Source organism: Pseudophryne corroboree, chromosome 4, assembly GCF_028390025.1.
Source record: "Pseudophryne corroboree isolate aPseCor3 chromosome 4, aPseCor3.hap2, whole genome shotgun sequence".
Taxonomy (NCBI): domain Eukaryota; kingdom Metazoa; phylum Chordata; class Amphibia; order Anura; family Myobatrachidae; genus Pseudophryne; species Pseudophryne corroboree.
Genome location: NC_086447.1, coordinates 422,668,889 through 422,678,445, shown reverse-complemented (window position 1 = coordinate 422,678,445; position 9,557 = coordinate 422,668,889). Strand labels below are relative to the sequence as shown.

Genomic DNA, 9,557 nt, shown 5'->3' with positions numbered 1-9,557 from the left:
TCAGGCCACTTGTGAGGATCTGGCATGCCCTGGTAATCCAGAGGCATGTTCTTTGCACGGTCGCAGTAGTCACAGCGATTAGGGCTGGGTCCATCTTGCTTAGTGTCAGCTGATCAGTCTCTGACCAATTCCATGCAGCCTGTCAGCTGAGACTCCCAGCCAATCCTGTGTCACCAAAGGGTTTAAAGCTTCCTCCTTCTCAGTGTTCAGGTTGCCAGTGCCATAAGTCACACAGCTCTGCGTGTGAGCTTTGAAGCTGCGCTCCTCTGTAGATTCAGCTACTGCACATTACCTGCGTTCTGAGTTTAATTATTTCCTACCTGCATTACCAACTGCATTTCCAAGGGATCATCCAGTGTCATCATTCCGGATCCAGCCTGGTCAGCACTACGGTCCCATTACAGTCACCATCTGTTCTAGTCCGATAATACAGATACCATCAGTTACAGATACCATTGGTTCCAGTCCAATAATACAGATACCATTTGATATAGATACCATCGGTTGCAGTCCGATAATGCAGATACCATCAGTTACAGATACCACTGATTCCAGTCCAATAACACAGATTCCATCAGTTACAGATATCATTGCTTCTAATACGATATTACAGATACCATTGGTTCCAGTCCAATACTACAGTTACCTGCAGTCCTAGTCTCTCTTAAAATGCTTCAGCTCTCGAATGATGCATCATACATGTTAATTTTAATGACTCAATCAATCAAACACTCTGGCGTTCTGTTATGGTCTTTTCTCTCTTAGCATTCTCATCTTCACCCTCATCAGTGTGTACATCATCCTGACACAATACTAATTAATCCCCAATGGAATCCACCATTACAGAAGTCTCTGTACTTTGACGTAATTGCCTATAAAGGTCTTCTTCATATCACATATACAAGTTGTAGAGAAAAGACAACTATAATATTATTTGTTTACTTGAACTTTTATTTGAAAATGACCGCTCACATTGCGGACCCACAGTGCTTATGTGATGTGAATGCAGTGGGGTGCAGCACCCTTGTAAATAAAAAAAAATGACATTATTTATTTAATTGTACTTTTTTTTTTTAAATGACCTCTCATAATGCTTATATGCAGTGGGGTACAGCCTGTGGAGTCACAGTGATTATATTTAATTATGTAAACACAGTAGGGCACGGTACCTACTCCACGCACCAGTTGTACAATTATATATAAGCTTAGAATTATATATAAGCAAATCAGAATCCAGGTATTATAATCTAGAAGGTGCTAGATAAATGAGTAGAATCTGATTTGTTGCTATGGGCAACATCCCATCTTAAATAGAACTCCCATCTTAGTAAATTTACCTCTATGTGTGTCATTATGTGTATAAGGGCATTATTAATGTGCAACATATTTGTAAGGGGCATTACTGTGTGGTATTATGTGTATAAAGGCATTACTAATGTATGGCATTATGTGTATAAGGTGCTCTACTGTGTGGCGTAATGTATAGAAAAGGCACTACTGTGTGATCTAATGTGAATAAAGAGCAATATGGTGTGGTGTAATGTGAATAAGGAGCAATTCAGTGTGATGTAATGTGAATAAGATGCACTGTTGTGAGGAGTAACATATATAAGGTAAGTGGTACTACTGTGTGACTGAACATGAATAAGGGACACTTTTGCATGATATAATGTGAATAAAGTGGCACTACTGTGTGCCGGAATTTGAACTGGGGATACCATTGTGTGGCCATGCCCCTTCCCAACAAGAACACTACCCTTTTTGGGCTGCACACCGAATATCAGCACTGTTCCTATTTAAAATATAGGTGGTAGGAGTACCAAAATGAGAACTGCTATGGGAAATGGTGCTGGGAAAGGGGTGCAGGGTCAGAGGTGGAACTAGCGTGGGGCACCAGCCAAAATGTTGCCATGGGCATCATATTGGTTAGGTCCGGCTCTTCTCAGATAGTTCAGCTCAGCAGCATTGGAGTGGATAGACAGATAGGTCGGCTCAGCTTGGAGTGGACTGATAATTTAGCTCAGTAATGGTGTAGAGTCAACACAGACGCCAGAAGTGCACAGCTCTTTCCCGGGATCTACTGTGAAATAGCGCCCTAGTCACTGCTGCAGGCAATCATATGAAATGCAAAACCTGTGAGATCCAATGCTGGGATGATGATGTTTTGCCTTGTTTTGGAATCCGAGCCTGGCAGGAAAATGTATTTGCAAATCACTGCAGAATATGTGTGCACAATATAAATGACTGGTAACAAATGGTAATAAATAAAAACTCCATGAAGTCCGGGTGGGCTCAGTTTTTGGAAAACTGAGCCCACTCATCTCTACATATTAAGTTTATGAACATTCAATGTATAACAATCACTGCATTCCAAAATTAATCATAAATGTAAACATTTAAGCCAAAAGTATGTTTTCTTTTTATTTCTCCACATATGTATTTCTGCTCAAACATTATATAAATGTTCTGTATTACAGTGATTCCACAGTTATAAATACATAGTCATGTGGGATGCAGGTAAAAAATAAAATACCGACTGTCAGAATCTCGGCGATCAGGAGATTTAGGCCGGAATCCCGACAGCAGGTGAAATGCCGCCGGACCGACTTCCCACCAACACAGGTTATTGGGTCCAAGCCACCAACCGAGTGGGAATATAACCTGCAGTGAGCCACTGGGCCCGAAGCGTGGCGAGTGCACTCTCTATCGGGATTCCACCAGACAGGATGCTGCTGTCGATATACTGACATTCAGCATCCCGCCTGCTGGTAAAACATATGTATTCCAGTCATGCAGCGTACTTTAAAAAAACATTTTGGTACAATGACCACTTCACAGTGAAGCAAAATCTTTTTTGCCATATTCCTTGGTGAACAATATATATCAAAGACAACTGGGTTCCAATGACGTTCTCCGAACCCTGGCACCTTTACAAAACACAAGACTTGCAAGATAATCTTCCAAAGTCATAAACATGACAACAAAATATACTGTTGCACGATATTTCCTAAGCACAAAAAAGGAGTCATATGAAATGAATAATAAAATGCTACTTCACTGTGCATAGCTGTAAGGCTTATGCATTTATTGCTTTCCAAATAACTGATGCTATTTCATAGGCACCTGATAGACCAACATTTTTGCACAAACAATTGTTGACTATGAGCCAGAAAAAGAGAGAATGCAACTGGAATATGATTTTTTTTCAGAAAATAGACAATATGACCACTTTTTATGACATAATTTACAATATTTTACTGCTACATAAAAGTTGGTAATGTGTCGTAGAAAATTGTTCCTAACATATTTGCATGTTGCACTAACCATCCATTCACCATCATTTCCAACAACAAAGGTGATTATTATTATTATTATTATTATTAATTTACTTTAGGATACTCTGCAGCACTTTACAATTTTGAACAAAGAAAGAAAAATAGGCAATTTACAAACTGACAATTATCACAAACTTATAATGTATAAAAAAACAAACTTACGCTATATAGAAAATATGGGCCGGATGTAATGGCTTTTGAGACTGCCAGAGCTCAGAGACTCCGACTGAACTTGTACGTTTTTATAAAGCAGCAAATGTTTACAAGGCAAAACCTGGTTGGTTTTGCCTTGTAAACTTTGCTGCTTTAAAAAAAAACGTATGAGTTCGGCCAGAGACTTGGAGCTCCGGCTGTCTTGCAAGCCATTACAGCCGGCCCCATATGTCTCATAAATAAAATTAAGTGCCACATATTGCATATTTATCACAACAGATATTATTGGAACAAAGTGTTTTCTGGGGTTGTATGGTCCAGTCACAGAAAGGATGGTTTTTGGTTCAGAGAAGTATAGAAGGAGACTACAGTATATACAATATAAGATTTGAGTGAATTTTGCTGTGGGATGGTGATCACATTTGCCTAGGGAGGTTAAGAAGATTGTTCAGGAATTTGATATGCTTTCCTAAAGAAGTGTTTTCAGGGACTGTACAATATGAAGGCTGAATGACTTGGAATGTTTTATTGCACAGAGGAAGAGAATTCAACAGTGTGGAGGAGAAAGTAACCCCTTCTTCAAAGCCGAGAGGTTACATTGGGATTTACTGTATCTTGGGATATATGTTAGTGCAGTTTTCTTTATAGCTACAGTATATACAGTATGCTAGTCGAAGTATCTTATATTGGAAAACTACAGACATTTAATGTTTTAACTGGCAGAGCTTCTCGGCAATAGAATTAATCTTACATCTGCATTTAGAATAGATTGTCAGGGTGATGTCTGGTTAGGGTAAGGCCAAGAAGGAGTGAAGTGCAATTTCCAGTGTAGGTGAATTAAAGTTTCTGTAGTGTCTTTATACATATCTTAGAAATGTTTCTTATATGTATTGTGGCAGGAGAGGCACTTTGCCACCTGTAGGCTATACACAGGGTCCTGGGGGTGGATGGGAAGTGTGGATTGACCGGGTTCCCATCAATTTGGCCCAGACCAGGTCTTGTAGGCCTCTCAGCCCAAGAAGCTGCTTCATCAGCCAGCACCTAGGTGCTGGTTTAAAGCAGAGTCTCTCCCATGAGTCAGGGCTCCTGAAGGCAGTTAGTGTCCAGGTGATAGGCCTGCTAGGTACAGTGGGATCCGGAGGGCTGGGCCACTAGTGTCAGGATGCCGGGACCTGAAGGGTTCCTTATTTAGTAAGAGGGAGTGAGGCAGGGCCTAACCTCCCTGGTAGTTTATACTAAAGATAGTGATCTTTGTTTTATGTATATCTTTGTTTTTGAGCTACCTGAATAAAAGGTATTTGTTTTTGCACAAGCCTGGAGTCGGTCATTGGTGGAATTTTTGTAGCAGAGTGCATTCTAGCAAGACTCCTGTTACAGTATATATATATATATATATATATATGGAAGGCACAGGAGCAAGTTTCCTAAAATTCAGCTAATCTAGTGGAGTGCCGGAGTTGCTGCAGAGATATATATATATATATATATATATATATATATATATATATATATATATATATATATATATATATATATATATATAACAGGATTTGGATGCAGACTGGACGAAAGCAAGAAAGAGCAGCTCCAAGTCTACAATTACATCCAAGCAGCAAACTTGCGGAATATGGTATATTGGTATGTTGGCAACAGAAATAGGAGTGTTAGGAAATTATATTCTCATAGTCAGTGCACTATCATTAGCTTAGTTCTTGAAAGATTGAATCTGAGATGGAGAGATTGCATCCAAGATGTAATGGAAGAAAGAAATTAAGTGATGCAATTCAACGTAGATGGCAATAGATCAAGAGATGATAGAAACATTTGGGATGATACTGTAATCTGAAGGAGTTTATTATTTTTCCAAGAAAATGTATATAGATTGATACACAAGGAAAGCTTATGACTAAGCATTATGATATTCCAATTGATAGTGAAGTGTTGCAATTGATGGATGGATAGTGTGGATGCTGTTTGTACTGTAGGATTGGCTGATACCCAAAACAGAATCATAAGAAGGCTATAAATATGCAGCACATAATGTTTTATTGATTTTTTGCATGTCTTTGGTAAAAGATGTTATCATGTTAAAATCTGAATATATAAGGGTTAGAAGTTGAGACAGTAGTAGGGATATGTTTAACCACATGATACCTCTAGATGGCAGTGTGAGATTTGATGGTGTGTGATGCCGATGTTGAACTACTAGGGCTATGTGTATATAAGGGGTTTTTCATACCCTTATATAATTATGTATGGTAAAGATATTAGTATACACATAGTTTTATTGATTGCTAATTAATAATGATAATGTATTGGATCGAAACTGATGCTGTAGTGTTTATTAAAATATATGTCAATAACGAGGCTTGGAATGTATTAACAGAGTTAGCCTTTATGTTTGTTGAAAACGAGGCTTGGAATGCAGTAACAAAACCAGCCACTAAGCACATGCGCAGGGGTCCTCTATGAGAAAGAGGCATGAGAAGCATCCCCACGGCACATGCGCGAGCCACACGCGAGAAAAAATTGGGCTTAAAAAGGAGGAGCGGCAAGGAAAAGTGTTTACAATGAGGAAGCCTCCAAGGCATTGAAGGCGGGGAAACGCATCTGTACGTCTCCCAAACAAATGTGACACAGCTTCAGATTCTATATCCGCTGGCCAGCATATTGCAGACCCCAAAGCTAAAGAGAGGGGATGGAGTGATGTAAAGAGAGTGCTCATTGACTCCAGATAAGGCTGCCGGGAGGAGCTCCAGCAGGGAGGGACACTGTTAACTCCGTGTTTATAACAGAGGCCACTGCAAGGTCCATATTGACATCTATGGTAATTAACCTGTTATGAGTTATCTGGACGTTGTTCACTAATACTGCATGGATATGCATGAACATTTTTCACTAATTCAGTGAGAGTCATTATCAGAGCTACTAACACCATTACAGAGCTAGGAGACGCTGAATTTAATTACTAACCCAAATGCTAACAGCTTTCAAGTGCTTAGTGCTATTTATAATAAAGTATCAGTTAGCGTACAACATCATCCAGGTGGTACAAAGTATCACTGAAGAGTATACAAAGGAGACTTTGTTTCATATCAGTCCTGCAGTGCAATTACTTTGTGGTTGCTTTTTTTGTTTTTATATAGATATAGGTTATAGAATATGTAATATATATATATATATATATATATATATATATATATATATATATATATACACACACACACACACACACAATAGTACCCTTATCTTGCGCCAAACTCAAAGCAGCACAACGGGAGAGATCTCTGTTGAAAGATCTCTAAAGAATACAAGATACAAACAAAATTCCCAAGTGCGCTATATAGGAACGTCTTTACGGTAATTCTTCCAATGTTGTTTCCATAGGTGTAAGTTGGATATTGGAGAAAGTTTGTGACCGGGAACCTGTAACGGACACCCCTCACCAAATGGTCACCCAAACAAGAGGCCCAAGGCCAATTAATAAAAGATTATTTTAATAACATTCATTTAAACAAATGCAATTTTTACATAGTTCATCATGTAATGAGTATACAGATAGTAAATATAAATGTCAGTAAAAAAGACAACCACTGCTTTTGTTGAATAATTTGAACTCTAGATACTCCCTCACCTTTTTAAGGTGTGAGCTCACAAGGGAGTATCTTCACAAACTAAGTAGGAAACTTCTGACTGACAAACCAACGCGTTTCGTCTTATCGACTTCATCAGGGGTAACTTGTTTGGGGATGAAAAAATTGTTTTAAAATTTATGAAAAAATTATTTTCAAAGGACTGATGTCCAGAATTTATGAAGAATGGTATATAGATGGTATGAGAAATTGAAAAAGTAAGGTGTGTACCTACCAAATATAGATGACAGGTTTACTTGTCATAAGTGAGTTTAAATGTAGAAAATCACAACCTAAAATTGTGGATAGAGTATATATTTAATAGATGTGTTTAACCTACTTGATTTATTCTTACTTAAGTAGCTATAAAGTGCAGTGATTAATTCTAAAGATATAGGAGCATACCTTAAATATAAGGATAGTAAAATCTCCTATATTAGCTCCTGGAGGGGGCTTATTATAGATGGAAATTTCCACAGGCTGCCTAATGGGGGAAAAAAAATATATGAAGGGTCTGATGACCATATTGCAGAAATGTATAATGAAATACATAGTGTATTACGTTTTATTATATAGTGAAGACAAGAAAATGAAAAACATACCTTAAAAATAATTAAAAGAACTCTATTTAGGGAGTTCCTTATAAAAACTATTGATTGAAGTTCTTTTTAAAGATACTGGCAGTTATACATCCATATTTTGGTGGACTGCTTAAAAAAAGGAAAAATACACATTTGTATCAAAATATCAGAAAAAAACCCCTATGTTATTGATTCTGATCTTTAGCAATGACCAGACATACCTATGGAGAATATCCAGATCTTATAATCAGAATTATTTCAGATTCGGGTGTTTACCCATAAAAATATAATTCTAAAGAAATAAAAATTTTAATGAATGTTAATAAAAGGTGTGTCAGTCAGTCGTTTGTGTGTCACACATAAGTTACAAATAAATATACATACCAAAAAGTATAAAGCTGATTTGACAATCACAATGCAATGCAACTTCCTCCTCACAGAACGGATCTTACAAAAAAATAGAAATATTGCCACCAATTAAAGGGAACACAGTTCTAGCAGTACCAACTTCAGTACAATTTCTACTTTTAACAGTAAAAGAGAATTCCAAATAAAGGTCACTTAAAGCTTCCAAGAAGCAGATGCAGATAATATTAAGAAACATTGTCACTGGTTAAAGTGAACACAGTTCTGATGGTATCAATATAATTTATATTTTACTTTCAAAGATCAATATCGCTTATATTTTAAACATCACATTGACAATAAGAATACATCCATAGTGATTAATTGAAGCCTTCAGAATTACAACAGATAGAGACAATAAAAAATAGTGTGTGGACTCACCCTGGAGAGTTTTGGCTGTGCATGGAAGTGGCAGAATGAGACAGTGATTGCTGCAGCTGCTATTTAAGCTGCTTTCACACTTGCATCACTTCCTTTAATTAGGGGCAGCTTAGAATTTGACTGTGATTGCTGCAGCTGCTATTTAAGCTGCTTTCACACTTGCATCACTTTCTTTAATTAGGGGCAGCTTAGAACTTAACTAACTTAAAAATAAAAGTTCATATTTCATTTATATCGATATATTTAACTTCTATTTATATCTCCTAATATGTGGCTCGGCCAGAGTTTAAATAAAACTTATGGTAGATGGTTTAAAGGCTTAATAGCATTCGCAGATGACCCACACCTGACTGGAAACGCATACTTCCGGTATGCGTTCCAGCATGCGTTCCAGCCTGCTATTGGTTGTGTAGCTATTTTAACATTAATTGTGTCAGGGAGGATGGTATCGTTTCACAGAGCGGTATCCATGGTAACTGGGGACGCACTGACAACTCGGAACATACTGGCCGTGCCTCCCCTTGTGTGTGTAGCGTATCGCAAGCCCGCGTCACAAGCCCGTGACGCGACCCAGGGTCTCCCCCCTTGACGCGTCACAGACCAGCCTTTCTGACGCGCATCACATCATCCCATATGACCAGCCGCGTCCACCCAACTCCAGTGGGAGGCGCGTCTAGAGCCTCTCTGACGCGTATAGCGTCATTTCACGTGACTAGCCGCGTCTATCAAAACTCCAGTGGGAGGTGCAATTAGATTATTCTCACTTCACTGGCCGGGCGTGGCGAGCCCTTAGCGTGTCACTCCAGGCTTTATCCGCCCAACTCCAAAACGGGGCGTGTTTGGTACATCTTGTCTTATTGACTGGGCACGGTGAGCTATCTATTTGCTCGCCATGTCCCTGTGCATATTAGTTTAATATTCACCGGCTCCACCTCTATATTAATCTAATGAGCATATACCAAAGTAAAATAAATAAAATAAATAAATAAACAGTAGACATATAGTCAGGAATCCTACTTAAATGTTTTAAAGTGAAATCGTTCTTTTAAAGGTGCGTGCTTATAAGGAAT

General features: G+C 38.3%; 1 long non-coding RNA gene across 4 annotated transcripts; it reads right to left on the bottom strand.

Annotated features, from left to right (window-relative positions):
- Window positions 1-6,847: 6,847 nt before the first annotated feature.
- LOC134911468 (uncharacterized) lies at window positions 6,848-8,508 on the bottom strand. Of its 4 annotated transcripts, XR_010176603.1 has the most exons (7): window positions 8,488-8,508; window positions 8,086-8,148; window positions 7,923-7,993; window positions 7,723-7,830; window positions 7,526-7,604; window positions 7,356-7,413; window positions 6,848-7,226 (listed from the first exon to the last, which is right to left on the bottom strand). It is a non-coding gene; the product is annotated as an uncharacterized LOC134911468 (long non-coding RNA). The 4 variants fall into 4 exon arrangements; XR_010176602.1 differs by having other exon boundaries at window positions 6,848-7,413; XR_010176600.1 differs by having other exon boundaries at window positions 6,848-7,604.
- Window positions 8,509-9,557: the final 1,049 nt, after the last annotated feature.